The following is an 18766-nucleotide window of genomic DNA, read 5'->3' on the forward strand; positions in this document are numbered from 1 at the left end:
CTAGATATTCTGCGTAGTGCTGTCATTGCTGCAGTTGTTGCCACTTGTCCATGCTTAATCAGCTCGAATGGAACATTGCACAATTTCGAAGATTTTCCTGCCTTAAGACTGCGCACTGACTCCTTCATTATCCGCTTCTGGTCGGAGATCTTTCTGATAAAGACTAGGGTCTGGTTGAATTGAGTAGTTATACAGGTTGCTACAGTATTTAGTCCATCTATTTAGGACGTCTGCACTCTCCTTCAGGAGATTTCCGTCGGCATTCCGTCGGCATTTGATATAAACCTGGCCTTGAACTGACTGGTCTTTGTAGGGTTCTTGACGGTGTTGTAGGCTTTCTTACTGTTGTCTGTGGTCGTCTATGTTTCAATATTCAATCCATAGGTCCTGGACCTCATTTATCTTCGTCCTCATTTTCTTGCGAGACTGTCCGATTAATGGCGTACATAATCATAAAAGTAACTTTTGAAGCAGCCATTTTCAACGAAAATATTCGAACAACCTCTAAAACGTCTATTTATATATTTTTATACTACGTTAGGCATAAGTACATGTATTCAAATCACATCCTAGTCGGTGAATGGTGTCCGTATAATCTCAGAAATCTTAAGCACAGCACAACGAATGAACGTACCGCACTACAAACAATAAGAGTTTAGTTGGTGGGAAGTACCATAATGTCGCTTATAAGTCGGATTCCTGACCGGGTAGAAATTCTGACCATTACACACGTTTTAAAACTTGAGACGAAAAGTCCAAAAGCAACTGCGTGTATGGTGGATACTTCTATGGCATTGTGGACATAAGGGGTTTAAGATTTATTCGTACAGATTTACAAATAAACCATGTGTGTGTTGAAGAAAGTTTTTAAGTTTTGTCTAACATATCTCATTCATACTTACCGTTGCAATAGGTTAGTTACTACTACGTTCATATAAAAGTTAAGTTAACTATTTACTGTTTGCAATTTTCTCCTTAAATTACAAACAAATTTGTGAACACAACTCTTCTATATTATGTTTTTTTATATATAAAAAAGCCATTAATAAAGTCAACAACACATTAATACTTGTGTATTCAAACATTTTAACCACTAGACACTAATTATCTTAACAATTTTAACAATTATTATAATAACAATAAAAACTCATATCATCCGATAAAACACTTAATAATTAAACAAATGTTATATTACTCAATAACGTTTAATGAAAAAATCAATATACAAAATATTATTTTCGGGAAGCAAATAATTTTCAAATTAAAGAACAAGTTAATTATTTAAATTTATAATTCCGGTATTTTCAATAATAGAGAATTAAACATTATTATAAATGTGTCAACACATGTCGATCATCGGAATTAAGTCTATATCAGTAATATGACAGTTTCAGATCATGTCCAAGAAATGCTTAGGAAAGTAGGAGTATTAAAAAATAATACATACAAATTAATAAATCGCGCGCATGATGCATTTAGACGACACATGATAATATCAGCGTTTCAGCTGTATTAAGCACGTATTAATCCATGGTACTGGGACAATCGTCTCTGTGCCACTAAAACATTGACACTGGCACGTTACTAAATTAGCGTGGCAGTTTTTGTTTTCTTTCAGTCGGAATTATTCGTCAGGGAATACTATTGGACACTGTTCATTAAAAATGTAATTCAAAAGCTAAAATGGATACATGGTGCTTGTGACAATTTAGTCGGCGTGTGACTATGTAAGAATGGTTTGTGTATTGTATGGGCGCGTTGTAGTGGATAGTCCGGGAAAGCTATCTTTTGGTACTTGTGGTCCCTGAAACATGGACATTACACGTAAACATTTAAGAAAAGTGCGAAATTGGATGAATTGTGTCATGCACGTGACGACCTTAGACGGAGTGTGCCTGTATCCGCGTGGTAGGTGTTTGTATACTCTAAAAGCCCAAAGAAGACGATTGTCTGGAAAAAACTCTTGCTTTGGTACTTTTGGCAACCAAAAATAGGTACTTCAAGTTTTGGTAATAAAAATAAACGTAATAATAAAACTTTACGTTAATAAAGGGCATAATCGGATGAACAATCACCAGCAATTGATGCATTTTTACTACAAGTGACTATATCAGCGTAGTAGCTATGGCCTCTACAAGCATTTGTTATGGAGAAAACACGTTTGGGTCTATTTATCACTGCAACATGTGCGTTACAAATTTAATAACACGCTTAATTTGATGAATGCAAATCACGACTTTAGACTGCACATGACTAAATCAATATGATAGGTAGTTATAAACAGTAAGATGCCGTAGAAGTACCGATAAATATCTTGTTAGGCAATGAAACACGGGTACACCACGATAAAAGTTAACAAAATCGCTAAATTGGATAAATGGTAAAGTGTACGCGACGATTTTTAGACGGCTCGTGAATGTATCGTTTAGTTTGTGTTTTGAGTTGAAGTTATGTGTCTTTAGAAATATTGCACTGTAGTATATTAATTCGCGATAGTATCTTCGGTTGCATGTTGGTGGCTTCAGTTACATGGTGCTATCTATATCTGCTTTAGACTGTTTAATATTTTGTTTTGTTTTTAATTTAGCTGTATATGTATGCTCTCTTTCCGTTTAAGCTGTTGGTGTAAAGGCACTTTACTAGCCGATTAGATTGGTCCTGACGCCATATACGATATTCATCTTGAACAAGGCTCTTGTGATGCAATGAAATAATGTTATTTTTGTTTGAACCAACTTTCTAGTATGTTAACGTTGTTACGCTCATTGATGTTCCACGTTTATATACAATATTAGCATTGTTTCTGTTCCAAACATGTGTATAGTACCCAGATGTAATTTTGTGAGTGCATGTTGGAAGTGGGACATACGAAAACATTTCACTTAATCTGGGAAATTAAGGCATAGACTTGAATACAAATGGCATAAATATGACATTTAATAATTGTTATAACCGCATACAATTGTGTTGACACCTCTGTCTTTGCCTGTATAATAACTGAAATAATTATTAACATGATTTCATTTATCGTTCAAGTGTTAAAAAAAAACGAGTTCATAATATCTTATCAACTGAGCCGTCTTGTTTATTTATGATCGCTTATTTAAATAACATCTATGATCAATAACTTTGTCAAGTCTGTGCATGCAAATACAACGCATTACAGCGTTTAACAGCAATAAGTATTTCACATGTTCTTCACTAGATACCGTATCGTATTTTACTTATTCAAAAATAATTAGAAGACTAGTAGTCTATTTAGAAAGCTAACGCCGAGACAGATTATAGATGCCTCTAGTGACGATAGACAAAGAACGCATTTTCTTTCCCATGATTCACGAGATAGCCCAAACAAGTGTCACTTGGGAATGTAACAAATATGACAACTCAACCTATAAGATAAGTGATTGTTGGTATATTGAGTTTTAAAAATTGATAACGACTCGTTTAAATGTCTGAAACAAGCTTGTGCCTAGTGTAGTATGAACGCATACTTCGAAGTGTTTTGAATACGGAAGAATTTATTGAAACTGAGTTTTCTGTTGTTCTGTTAAATTCTTTAAGTGTTGTTCTGATGAAGTGTGTGTAACTCCTACGTTTTTCAATAGAATCACTATAGTCTGACATGTTTATATGTGGTCATTAAATATCCGGTTGGTGTATAAAACGGTAATACGCGAGACATAGAGCTATGTTTGTCGCTCAATATAGCATGTCAGTTGTTCAATATGGCCGTGACAGAGTCCAGTTCATGTTTAAATGTGCAGGTACATAATGCAGTGAAAAGGTTTTTTCTAAATTTTCAGCATGACCAAAATACTGCTATACTGTTGAATCTTTTAAATTCACGAGGTACACATTTTTAGCAGTTTCAATAGCGGACTTGTTCGCGCAATCTTACATTTATGCAAATGAAATTTGGGGGGGGGGAAAGTTTGCCTTAATCGAACAGAAAACGCATTGGTCGGTTCTGAATAAGGATGTCCAATTGCATTGGTCCATGTCTCCACGTCTGGATAATTTAGGTATACCAACTATTTTGTATTACAGCATGCCAAACTGACATCTTTTTTATTTATTGAAAATCATTTGAAAATTGGGAAAACAGTGTGTTATGCATTCATTAGTTGCATACCGTCGTGAGCTACATAACCGTTATAAAGTGAAAATCTAAATGTTTACTGCGCTTCAAATTAGTGATTCCACATTACTGCTTTTGTACCATTATTTATTTTTGTGTAGTGTTACACATTACACAGAGTTAAACAACATAAAAATACAAGAATACTCCTATTTCTATCATTTGATTTTCTTGAATGTTGCATATAATGCATGGCATTATTGATTAAGCTATTTTTTATGGTATGTTTCATCATTCAAACAATATTGCTTATGATATACAACTTCATGTGGGTAAAGCTGGAACTCAAATTACAAGATTGTTCTTTTCTTGAATGTTGTATATCATAACATAAAAGTGTATTAAAACGTGTTAAATATTTTATTTTAAAAAAAACTATTTGATTTGCAACGCTAACAGTTAAGTTGTCAGAAAGGATAACTCTTGGAAAACTTCATTAAAGCAATATTGCCCGACTGATTAAAATATCGTCTCTTCCAATGATATCCCAAGAATTTTGCTGTCAATTGTTTACCTGGATTTTATATAGAATTTCTACACGTTCGAGCACCTAAGTTTAGATTGACCAATCTTGATGACACTTCCCATTAAATCAAGTTTACATGTAGGTCTGGCCTGGGATTTGGTATTTGGGGCTATTCCAGCATGGTCAATTTCACTGTTAATAAATATAGACAAGAGGGTCATGACGGCCATTAAAGGGGCCTTTTCACGTTTTGGTTAATTAACAAAATTAAAAACGATTCGCAAAATTTCGTTTTAGTTATGATATTTATGAGGAAACAGTAATACTGAATATTTAACATGCTCTAAAATATCCATTATATGAATCTTTAAAGGTTTTAAAAACCTGAAAATTATAAAGCGATGCAACGCGATACGATTGAATAATTTTTTAGAGTTCTGATGATGTCGTTATATTTTGTAATACTACGAGAGTTACTTATGTTTACCTGTATTTTATATAGAATTTCTACACGTTCGAGCACCTAAGTTTAGATTGACCAATCTTGATGACACTTCCCATTAAATCAAGTTTACATGTAGGTCTGGCCTGGGATTTGGTATTTGGGGCTATTCCAGCATGGTCAATTTCACTGTTAATAAATATAGACAAGAGGGTCATGACGGCCATTAAAGGGGCCTTTTCACGTTTTGGTTAATTAACAAAATTAAAAACGATTCGCAAAATTTCGTTTTAGTTATGATATTTATGAGGAAACAGTAATACTGAATATTTAACATGCTCTAAAATATCCATTATATGAATCTTTTAACGTTTTAAAAACCTGAAAATTATAAAGCGATGCAACGCGATACGATTGAATAATTTTTTAGAGTTCTGATGATGTCGTTATATTTTGTAATACTACGAGAGTTACTTATGATAAGTATAAAATACATCACTTATTGTATTAGCACGGATGGCCGAGTGGTCTAAGCGGTAGATTTTTACTCCAGGGGTCAGTGGTTCGAGTCCAGTTGAGGGTTACTTTTTATTTAATTCTTTAATTTTATTCTTGTTGTTTATCTGGAGCTTTTTAGATCCGATGTTTACGTTTATCAATATAAAGCATTTAATGACATGGTGAATGTTCAGTATTACTGTTTCCTCACAAATAATATAACTACAACGAAATTTTGCGATTCTGAAACATTTTATATATTTTGGCAATTCACCAAAACGTGAAAAAGACCCCTTTAAGGGTCGTCATGACTCTCTTGTCTATATTTAGACAAAAAAAGTTGCTTTAATAGATTTCATTGCCAAGTCTTGGTTACGCCATCTTGTCATGTTTTCAAATCGAAATAGGTAATCGCTTTTCGTCTGTTTAAACTCAAATACGATTCTTTTCTTTTCAAGGGTTTCAAATTTTGTGTGTGCATCAAACAGAAACAAATGAAATTCCACAACTAACCTCGTTACGTAATGCAAATTTATAAACGTTGACAATGGCGATACTAATTTGAAATTTCTATACAAACGTATGTCAGGTTCAGAAAGTATGGAAGTCACTTCGATCGATAGTAACGTATCTGCCTTATCAACGGACTCATCGGTGATGTGTCCGTTCCTTGCTATATCCCTTTCTCATTTGAGAACTAATGAAACTCAATATGCTCCTGAAGGTTTATTTTTTAGAAGGTTTAATACTCCGCATTGCTTGAGGTTCAGCTGGCTGTCTATCCATCCAGTTTAAAACCCCAGTGTTTAGCATTGAATTTTTAAAGGCGGTGTTCACAGTTTAAATCCTTGTATATTCATATGTTCTATTATAAAAGTAGTTGTTAAGATAAAAACGCTACATCCTGGTAGAGGTTTTAGAGAGTCAGTGCTTGCTATTTTATTCACGTCAAATGACCAGTGACGTGTAAAACGGAAGGACTGTGGAAACAACATGAAAATTCCCCACCAGTATAAAGGACAGAATTACATATTGATTTTCAAATACACAACATGTCTCAACGTATACGTTTATCAAAGCTGAAACATAGGCACTTAGTGACATCTTTCAAGGAGTCTAACCAGAAGTTTGTACAGACGCCTTAGTAATGATAAATGCTTTTATTGCTTATAATATGTCTTCCTACATCGGCAATGTTGATTTAGTATACTAAAATGATAGCATAGGTGTGAATAAATAGACGTATTATCTACAATCAAAACCCACGTATGCACTTCGGTACCATATCGATAGAAATAGCTGTTTAAGCACAAGCACAAAAAGACGAGGGGCTCCGAATAATTTAATTTTGTATCAATCAAAATAACAAAATTTTGTTCAAGATTAAACTTACCAATTCTATAATCATTTTTTTAATTTTTCTATCTCGGGTGAAACAATTGAGCCTGATGAACGTATAACATGACACACTCTTAATAACCGCTTAATGCTAATAATGTGTTATGCATGCAAGCGGAATATCTAAAACTTTTGACTAACATACATAAGGCACAGACTATTCACGCAATGAGTACACGTCTGATGCTTTCATGATTGCATTAAACATTTCCATATCGTCAGCCACTTGTTATTAAACTGATTCTATATTCAGGCTGGTATCGATGGTGAACGTTTAAAAAAGGCCCTGAAACCGGAGGCAGCCGCGGTCAGTTGTGAAGCCCTCGGTCTCACGATAGCGAGAAAAAGTTAACGGTCGTCGACATATTAGTTACTGCTTACTACTACTACTACTACTACTACTACTACTACTACTACTACTACTACTACTTCAACAACAACAACAACTACTACTACTACTACTTCTACATTACTACTACTACTACTACTTCTACTACAACAACTACTACTACTACTACTACTACTACTACTACTACTACTACTACTACTACAACTACTACTACTACTACTACTATTACTACTACTACTACTATTACTACTAATACTACTATTGCTGCTACTACTACTACCACTTGTACTACTACTACCACTTGTACTACTACTACCACTTGTACTACTACTACTACTTCTACTTCTACTAATTCTACTGCTACTGCTGCTGCTACTACTACTACTACTACTACTACTAATAATAATAATAATAATTATAATAAGAATAACAAATAATAATAATTATTATTATTATAATAAAAAGAAAAATTATAATTATAATAACGATAATAATAGTCATAATAATAATAATAATAACAATAATAATAATAATAATAATAATAATAATAATAATAATAATAATAATAATAATAATAATAATAATAATAATAATAATAACAATTATAATACAAGAGGGTTTTAAAATCTTGTTAACAATAAGTTATTTGCTGAAATATGTGAATTTGCTGTATTTTTATCTGCCTTATTTTTAATCCATAAGTGGAACTGCTGACATCTCTTTAGAATATTCACACCCCTAGGGGCGGTCCGTGGGGCGAAATACATGTCGATGTAAACTTCACAACGTTATTGAGAGAAGTATTTGGGACAGTTAAAATACGAAGTGTGCGATTACTTTCATACGATTCGTGACTTTGAGGCAAAGAAGAAGACATTCGAGTCTGATTCTCATACCGATATCCCGCTGGGACTGTAGGAAACCGACTGTCATCTTTGAAATACGATGAAAAGGATGTTCTTGGAGAGAGATAAAAGCTTGGTATTGACCCGTCAATCATACAAAGTTGGTTCACAGATCCACTGTCCAGGACGGTGAACCACATGAGCAATGTTCCTCAAAAAGAACGAATGAAAGATGTTGGTCTTATTGTTTAACCACTAAAACTGTTTTTCAATTCGGCTTCATTGGTTCATTGCGCACAAAACACAGCATAATGAAGAAAGAGAGTAGTTCATTTGGGCACAATATCAGTGTTACAATTTGGTGTTCTGTTTCTTCGGTTCCATAATCTCAAGAAAAGCACAGTATAGAGGATAGCTCAACGACAACATATGGCTCCACTAAGCATGTTTGCAGTGTTAACATTCGGTTTCCCGTTGTTGTGTTTTTCGCCTCCATGCGGTCCTGGTACAACATAATAAAGAGTATATCTCACTTAAACACTTTAGCATTGTTACAATTCGGTGCCCTGTTTTTTCTCTTCCTTGCGGTTAAAGTACAACACAATAAATCAGATAGCTCCACTAAGCACTATAACAGTTCTACAATTTAGTGCTCTGTTGTTTTTCAGTTTCTTGTGCTTCAATTAAAGCATTATAAATGATAACTTTTTTTTTTCAGTTCCGTATTATCCAATTAAAGCACAATAAATAGGTTAGCTAAATTTAAAACTATAGCAGTGTAACAAATTATAGCTACACTAAGCACTTTATAAGTATACAATTCGTAGTTCAATTGTGTTTTTCTGTTCGTTTCTTGCGCTCTCTTATAACGGTTTAGCAAGGAGTGTAGCTCCATATATTACTTTAACAATGTTACAATTCTATGTCCAGTTTTTTCGGTTCATTGCTCTCCAAATAAAGTACAGAAAAGGAAGAGTATTGCTCGATTGAGCACTATACCAGAGCTACATTTCGGTGATCTTTTTCTTCTCTTCCTTTCTCTCTAAGCACAGTACATTAAAGTGTATAGCTCAAATAAGCACGATATCAGTTTTTTAATGCTGTGATGTTTTTTTTTTATTCATTGCGCTTCGAGCACAGCACGATAACATGTATACCTCCATTCAGGTCTCTTTCTTCGGTACCTCACGCTCTTTGCCTATCACAAAAAAAGTATAGCTCCAATGAATAATATAACAGTGTCTAATTTTGTAGTTCTGTTTCACCGGTTCCAGACCCTCAAAGTACAGCAAAATAAAGAGGATAGCTCCACCAAGGACTATGGCAGTGTCTCAATTTGTTGTTCTTTTTTTTCGGTTCCACGCTCTCAAAAAGCAACAAAACTAACAGGATAGCTCCACCAAGGTCTATGGCAGTGTCTCAATTCGTTCTTCTGTTTCTTTGGCCCTATGCTCACAAAGTACAACAAAATAAAGAGTCTAGCTCCAACAATGACTATGACGGTGTCTCGTGTCGTTATTATTTTTCTTCGGTCCCATGCTCACAAATTACAGCAAAATAGGTGGATAGCTCCACCAAGGACTATGGCAGTTTCTAAATTCGCTGATCTGTTTCTCCGGTTCCAGGCTCTCAAAGTACAGCAAAATAAAGATGATAGCTCCACCAAATACTTTGGCAGTGTCTCAATTCGTTGTTCTGTTTAGTCGGTTCCATGCTCTCAAAGTGCAACAAAATAAAGAGGATAGCTCCACCAAGGACTATGGCAGTAAATTCGTTGTTCTGTTTCATCGGTTCCTGTCTCCTGAAGCACAACACAATAAAGTAAATAGCTCCACTAAGAGCTGAAACAGTTTTACAAATCGGACATATGTTGTTTTGGTTCATTGCGCTTCAAGTACAACCCAATAAAGATAGCTCCACTAAGCATTGTAATGCCTAAACATGAATGTGTTCTGTTTCTTCGGTTTTTTGCTCTGCCAGTGCAGCGCAATACAGAGTATAGCCCCATAGAGTACAATAGTACTGTAACAATGCAGTGTTCTGTTTATCCTGTTCCTTGCACTCAAATACAGTGCAATAAAGGGGATAGATCAATTTAGCACTTTAACAGTTTTACACTTCGGTGTTCTGTTTATCCAGTACCTTATTCTCCTAGCACAGCACAATTCGTTCCTTGCGCTATAAGCACAACATAAAATAATGGTATAGCTCCTCTTAGCACTGAAGCATATTAGCAATTCTGTGTTCTGCGTTTTTTGGTAACTAACTATCCAAGTACAGCACAAAAACGATTATAAACGGCCACCGGAAAAACTTTGCGAAACCGAAATTTCGCAAACTTAAGTACCCTTTTTCTTAAAGATTTGCTACTTTGAGACATAGTATGCGATAAAAGTCTTATCGTTGATTAATAATTGGTTATTTTCACTCAAAAAACGCGTTTTCTTCACTATGAAATTTATAAGCAAAGTTGGGGTTCCCATGGGATTTTTGCATTTTCCCATGGGATTTTCGATTTTCCCATGGGATTTTTTCTCCCATGGGATTTTTTTTCTCCCATAATTTGCAAATGGGAGAAAAATCCCATGGGATTTTGAACATTTTAAAAAACGTGTTTTATTTGCGTTTGCAAGTATTTTAACGTTATTTAAGGACTGTATATTGGTTTTATGCCAATTATATATAAAAATATTTAGTAATAAAAAAATCCCATTTTAAAATGGGAGAAAAAAATCCCATGGGATTTTTTTCTTATTTTGAGAGATTTATTCATGAAACTTTCAGAAACATCATATTTTATGAAATGATGAACAACTACGATATTTTAATGCGTTTAGTCGTGTTTAAAAAAAAACAAAAAATCCCATGGGATTTTTAAATCCCATGGGATTTTTAAATCCCATGGGATTTTTTCTCCCATGGGATTTTTTTCCAATGGGATTTTTCAGTTTCGTAAGCCGAATAAGTTTCTTAATGCGAAAAACAACAATAAAGGAAATAATAATTATAATTTTGAATAATAAATTGAATAATATAAATAACATGAATATTTTTAAAATGAGTTACAATTAAAGGTTTATGCTAGTAGAACTTATCATTTCTTGTTCGAGCAGATGGTTGAGTCCAATTGGTGAGTATGCCAGCTTAGAACCAGTATAAATGCATCGCAGACAGACAACGCTGTCATACTGTACACACCGCTGAGTAACAATCTTTATTGCATTTCATTTTGCAACAGAAAATGAACTCCGTAGTATAATTGATCTTATATATGCCCTCTGCTTTTGAAAGCGTGCAACACATTAACATAACAATAAGTCCATGCCAAAAACTATGTGCAAATTCCATTCAAAGCTATATACACATTATAAAGGTCAGATGACCCGCGTCATGCGAAAATGGGTCTTATGTCATATGCGGCCGAAGTTGGTCCATCCTAGCTTGTCCAACCGCGCAGTCTGGTCAGGTACTACGCTGACTGATATATAAAGTCAAGCCATGATTCGTGGTCTCATATCCTAACTCGGTAGCTCCTGTGCGAAACTTTTACCGGAAACGACGGCACCGAGACGGGCGCTCGAACTTTGCGGATGCGCGTTATATGTTATATATAATAGCGCGATGTGTTTTTTCTTGCCTCAAATTAGTAAGCCCAATCAGCGTTTTATTGTGTTTTTTGCTTCTACTATTAACAAGAACTTCAACTGATACGAACATGAATTTTATTTTAATATGTTTATTTAATGCTCGGAAAACTCATTGTATATTTAGACTACTACTTATAAAACAAAGTCGGGTTTTCGGCATAAAAATTGTTATTCCAAACCAGATTTTACGCACTTTACTGTACAAAATACCGTTAGGGCCACCGTGGTTACTCATTAAAATCCAGAGGGCGAGAATGCGAGAACGCGAAAGTACGATGACGACAGTGCGACAATACGATGGCGACAATGCGTTCGTACGATTGCGAAAACGCGCTAGTACGATGACGACAATGCGACAGTGCGACAATACAATGGCGGCAGTGCGATAGTACGGGGGCGACAATGCGATAGTCATATCGTACTGTCGCCGTGGTATCTTCGCAATGTCGCCATCGTTCTATCGCATTGTCGCCATCGTATTGTCGCACTGTCGCCATCTCATTTTCGAATTGCCGCCATCATACTATCGCGTTATCGCATTGGCACCATCGTACTATCGCACTGTCGGCTATCGCCATCGTATTGTCGCACTGTCGTCATCGTATTTTCGCACTGTCGTCATCGTATTATCGCACTATAGAACTGTAGTATTGTCGCCATCGTACTATCTCACTGTCGCCATCGTATTGTCGCACTGTCGTCATCGCACTGTCTGATTGTCGTCATCGTATTATCGCGTTCTCGCATTGTCGCCATCGTACTATCGCATTGTCGCCATCGTATTGTCACCCTGTCATCATCGTATTGTCACATTGTCGCCATCGTACTATCGCGTTCTCGCGTTCTCGCCCTCTGGATTGTAATGTGTAACCACGATGGCACTAACGATATTCCGTAATACTGCTAAAGCACAGTATGATTAGGTCACTCCCAATGCTCAAATCTCTATGTCTATTTTAGTAACAACACATGTCTATGGAAGGATATTTAGGTAAAAGTTACATCATTCGTGGTGAATATTTACATTATGACCGATGCTTATTCTAATTTGCTTTATGACAATTCCAACATGCTTGTTGTCTATTCGTTTATACTTGATGATTGCTGCAACATTACATCATTCATGAATAATATTTACATTGTGCGTGATGTTTATTCTAACATGCTTCATGACAGTTCCAACATGCTTGTTCTCTATCGGTTATACTTGATGATTGTTTCAACATGCTTGGTGACTATCCAATGTTTGTGTGTTCATTATTCCTGAAACCAGTCATAATCGGTTTTGCCACTAAGCGTCATTAACAACGGCAGTTAGCAACAGGCAGTAAGCAGAATGCAAGTTACTAAATTATGACATCAGGTGGCGCGCGTTTATTTCCGTATGTTGAATAAATTACTTTTCGGAAAAAAAAGCGAAAACATCCGAATCATTTTGACTAGTAAACTGAATAAGCTGAATTAGTTCCCTTCGTTATATAATCTCCATTAAACTAAATACGTTCATTATTGCCATGAAGACCAGTAAGTTTACACAATGAATTGACTGCCGTGAATGTTTTTGATATTTGTAAGATGCAATTGGCACTCAAGAAATTATACATGCATTTTATTCAGAACATAACGGGGCTGATGTGTTGGAATTGTGGCCCTTCCCTAGTCCAAATAATTACAGTAGACGTAATCTACCGATGTGCATTGCATATCGACCTCATATTTATAAAGTAGCCCAAACCCCCATTGCCACAGACCTGTGCGTGAAACTTTCAGATTTCTCTAGTCTGTTTACCATGCTATAATTACAATTTCTATAAACACATATTTATCATTTTATGACTATATAATGTCTGTGGTATACAGAGAAACCTGAAAGTTACAAGTACTCGTGTCTAGTACTGTACAACTATTGTACTCCTCGTTGAGAAAACAACTACTTCATCTACATGTATTAAAATATCATAAAACATAATTTTCAATCAAGTTGGAAAAAATCAATAAATAAATGTCATATAAACAGGTTTGTCATGAACGTTGACGTCGCTCTTGGTTACCAGAAAAATTCCCACGCACGGATTTCAACCGTCATTGTTTACAATCAATTAAATGCATAAGTACTTGAATTTGTATAGTGTTTTTTAAAAGTGTCCAGCTACAGGTGGTTAGCGTGTGGCTATAATACTAGTTAGTGAAAACATATTTTGGAATGATAAGTAATCATATTATAACGAAAAATCAACTTTTCTTAAAAAAAATAAGTTAAATATATATTCAACAAGGTATCCAACTCGAAATCATCCGAAAACGGGATGCATCGTTTTAAACAGCCATTACTTCATCAATTTTGCAGCGATTTTCACGATCTTGGTCTTATTCAACGCAGAAATAAATTTCCTTTCTGGAAATGTATATGTCTTGCAATATTTTTACAAATACTGGGTCAACTTTTAAAAAATAACACGATACACAACTCGCGTGACCCAGCTGTGATCGATCAGACAGTATTCATGACTGAAATCTTCACGGGGAAATGGGCATTTTCCCTGCAAAGTTCACGAACCTCGATACCATAATTCAATAAAACGTATGAAAAAAAAACATTCTTACCGTGCTTGCCGTAGAATTATGCATCAAAACTAACTGTCCAGCGCATTTTCAAACCTTTGTTTACATACATTTCAACCAACTGACATTTTAAACACAAGGGTGATTTCATTGCTCCAATGCGGAGTTGTGTCCTTACAACTGGAGATTTCATTCATAAATACGGTCTGATCGATAACAACTGGGTCAAGCGAATTATGTATAGCTTTATTTCTTAAAATTTGACCCAGCATGTGTAGAAATATAACAATATATATACATTTCCTAAAAGGAAATTCATTTCTGCGTTGAATAAGACCGGGTCATGAAAATCGCTGCAAAATTAATTTAGTAATGGCTGCTCAAAACGATGCACCCCGTTTTCGGATGATTTCGAGTTGGATACCTTGTTATATATAAACGGTAGTGATTTTTTTTTTATAGAAAATTTGATTTTTCGTTTTAATATGATTATTTATCATTCAAAAAGATGTTTTCACTAATTATTATCATAGCCACACGCTAACCACCTGTGTGTCCAGCACGTGTGCCGGGAGAACAGGGCTTAATGTATTTTTTGTTAAGCTCTATAATATTTATATCCAATCTGTATGAAAAAATGTCGGTGAACATTATTCCGGTGTTAATTTTTGAAAATATTGAGGCATTCGTTAATTATGGATCTAAAACGGAACATTAATCCGCAAAAAAAACACCGGGCATATTGCATATTAGATCGGACACATGAAATTATTTCGAAAGAAAGCAATAAGAGTTTCAATTCTACAAGAGTAAGTATCGCTGTGCACGATTACGCTCTTACTGCTCGTATATATTTGACTCTTGGCAAATACCTAGTGTTTTATTTTGCTTAATCTAAATTGTGTCATGCATCTATATGTACTTAAAGCAGCATGACCAACAGCTCTTTCATATGTGAAAGAGATTGACACGAAATACCTACCCATCTATAATAAAGTTTATATGTGCACTTCAATATTATAGTTTTAAAGCATTTTATGTGGTGCAATATAAAAGTACTCTAGTAAATTTGAAATTATGTAATCGATTTCCTCTCAACATACATGCAAAGTTCCAGATAACTTTTTCAGCAAAATCTTGGTTTACACTCTATAATAATCCAGCCTTAAAGTCTATTATTAATTCTTTTTTTTCATGTAAATATAATTTTTGGCACATCCGCATTTAGGTTTATAGTCTAAGAAGAGCTAATGACAATTGCCGGTTTACAGCAGACTTTTTGCGATAAAAGGACCAGATAATGGAAAACGTTCGGCTTTTCGACTGTTGTAAAGATGGTCTGTTATTCATAATAACGTTAAAGTGCTGTTGATTTCATAATTGTAATGAGGGCCTAGACGAGTGGGAACTCATTGATAAAATGTTTACATTATATGCATTGATATTGAGTTTTACGCATGATCACACATTTTGAATTCTTATTTTATTTTTCCAATGTGTAACCGTACGCACAGAATTTAAGTCTACTTTTTTACTAAATTTAATTCAATTTTTTACGACTTTAAGCGTCTTATCTGGAGCTCTGCATACATGCATTAGTAGCATATATTGAAATATATCCATAGACTTTCTTTGGTTATTGAAGGTAAATTACTGTACAAAAAATATGGTTAGTCATTAACCAAAAAAAAGTTAAGTCTACAAACACGCGGTTAATTTCGGTTCAGTAGCAAATATCTTACAAAGGTGCGCAACTTCTCCTATAACATAAAATTTCCGTTATACGCCGTAAATTTCCGTAGTCCTCCGTAGCATTTCGGAATGACTGTCAATTGACATCATTGTATCATGCATGATAGTATGTTGCTTTGTGCTTGGGTGAAACTCACATCTTACCATCGCGTTAATTTATTAAACGCATTAATATTTGATTTCATTATGCACTGCGCCTATTGCACAAGTCTCTCTGCACAAACCAACATACACATATGCAGCATGCAATTAACGAACAAGAATGTTGCATCTGTACACATGCATGATACCATTAAGCAGAATGTAAATAGACATTGGACATCAGGCAAGATGTAAGTGTCATCAAGCATGAAAAGGTGTCTACATATTAATTGAAAGTACCATCAAGAATCATGACACAGTCACAAAGAAGGATGTAATTTTTACCTAAATACCCTTCCATATTTGTCGGCACTGTGTGTTTGCTTAATTTCACTGAAGAACGTCTACTGGTAAATCTTACAAAAAAAGTGATAAATAAGACTGAGTAGCAATTTTTTCGGCGTTGCTGTTTAACGTCAAATTTGGCCTTTCAACGAACTTCTTAAAAGCCCATTGAACTTTAATGAAGAAGTTTCCCGCTTGTAGGTCCGAATGAATTAAATCAAATTTTGCAATTGGCAATTTGATAGAAATCCCCATAAAACATTGCACATAGCTTTCTGAAATAAACAGGCCACATTGAACGCATTCACGATATCCAACAGCTCTCTTTGCAAAGACCTATCTAGTGTTTCTTGGCCGTGTAAGATCTATAATTAGAATATCGTCACCTAAACATCTACTAATAGAAGAGCATATTTTGGGGAAACAAATTCAATAAGAGTACAAAACGTCCACGATCAATAATGTGTAGTTTGTTAAAGATATCACGGCAGTAAAAACATAGCACTTTAAAGAGACCACAATCTGGTACATTTGGTCAATTGTTGCGTCCGTGGCGGACAATACATTTTTAAAAAGAAAGCGTACAAAAAAGCAAACACAAAGTTCTTCGTAAGCTTGTTTTAATCTTAAAAACACATAATCGACAGTCATTCCAGTCAAATACAATACTAACAGTCAGCACTCTAGAGATCAAAAGTGCGGATAAAAATATTTAATTCAGGGATATCAAGTGTATCAAGTTCGAATTCCGGAAAAAATAGCCGGTAGTCTGGGGCATTAGGTCCCTTACAGGGATAAAAGGTAAATCCCCGCCCGAGCCGTAGCTAACTGATTTATTGTAGTCTTTCTAGTTGCAATTTCTGGTGAGTACAATGCGGAATATTACGGATATTTGCAACATGTCGAAGATTTTCGGAAAGTAGCGAAGAGGTTTTCGTCAGTTAATATTCATGTCCGTGCCGGCCGCTAACTTATCAGAATCAATAAAAAAGAACCAGAAAAAATCGGTACCGATCGCAAATTTCCGGAATTCCGATAAAGCTTCAACATAATTTGTTCTCAAATGATCGCGTACTCGAACGAATCTGTCCCTACGCCTCAAACTCCCTTTAAATCTCATCGGACGAACATTGATCTCAAAATCTATCCTTGACGACTCAAATCATATTTCCTGAATAGTTTGGCCTATTGACGTCCCTGTAATTATAACAATGGTCTTTTGGATAAACACCGCTAAGTTGTTGCAATATAATAACCGTTTAAAATAGTTACCGGTTTTCATTTAATAAAATGAGTAAGTCATATTCGAGATTTCAGCGATTGCCAATATTTTGCTTTTGTTTCTCATAAGCATATGGTGCTGGGTATCTGCTATTGACTCCTATGTAGATTGCAAATATTACATAACCCTTACAGCGGCCGAGCGCAGATATCTGCATTTGGCCGCTAAAAAGAAAAATCTTTGCGCATTAATTTAATTCAAATCTCATTATCATAATCAAAATCATCATCATCGTCGTCGTCGTCACTACTACCACCACCACCATCATCATCATCATCATCATCTTCTTCTTCTTCTTCTTCTTCTTCTTCTTCCTCCTGCTCCTCATCATCATCATTAACAACAACAGCAACACCAACTTAACATCATCATCAAACAACAATAAACATCGGTAGCATACAATGTGCTTCATCAACCATACATAATTATATGCGTTAAAACACCATAATAGAACAGCATGAATGAAGCTGTCTATTACTCTTTTATATTTCCTATACCAATATTTTTTTTTCGTTAATTGAAGGACTAGTTGAAATCTTCTATAAAAGCCCTCCCACCCCCCCCCCCCCCCCCCAAAAAAAAAATAAAAATAAAATAAAACATAATAATAATAACCCTAGCAAACAACAATAAACATAGGTTAGTTAGTATACACTGTGCTTTAGCAACCATGCATAATGAATGTTTATGACTTCGGACCGTTGTGATCAAATTTAAAAAAGCAAGATGGTATGTATGCGGGGTATCCGGAGAAGCGCCCCCCCCCCCCCGGAGAACTGCCCCCCCCGGAGAACTGCCCCCTTATTTTAAAGGTGGCGGAGAGGTGCCCCCCCATCAAATCGGTAGGGGCGGAGAACTGCCCCCCTGTCAGAATTTAGTAGGCGGATATCTGCCCCCCATCAAATCTGTCGGGGCGGAGAACTGCCCCCCCCCCGGTGTCATATTAGTTATTAGTTAC

Source organism: Dreissena polymorpha, chromosome 2 (assembly GCF_020536995.1).
Source record: "Dreissena polymorpha isolate Duluth1 chromosome 2, UMN_Dpol_1.0, whole genome shotgun sequence".
Taxonomy (NCBI): domain Eukaryota; kingdom Metazoa; phylum Mollusca; class Bivalvia; order Myida; family Dreissenidae; genus Dreissena; species Dreissena polymorpha.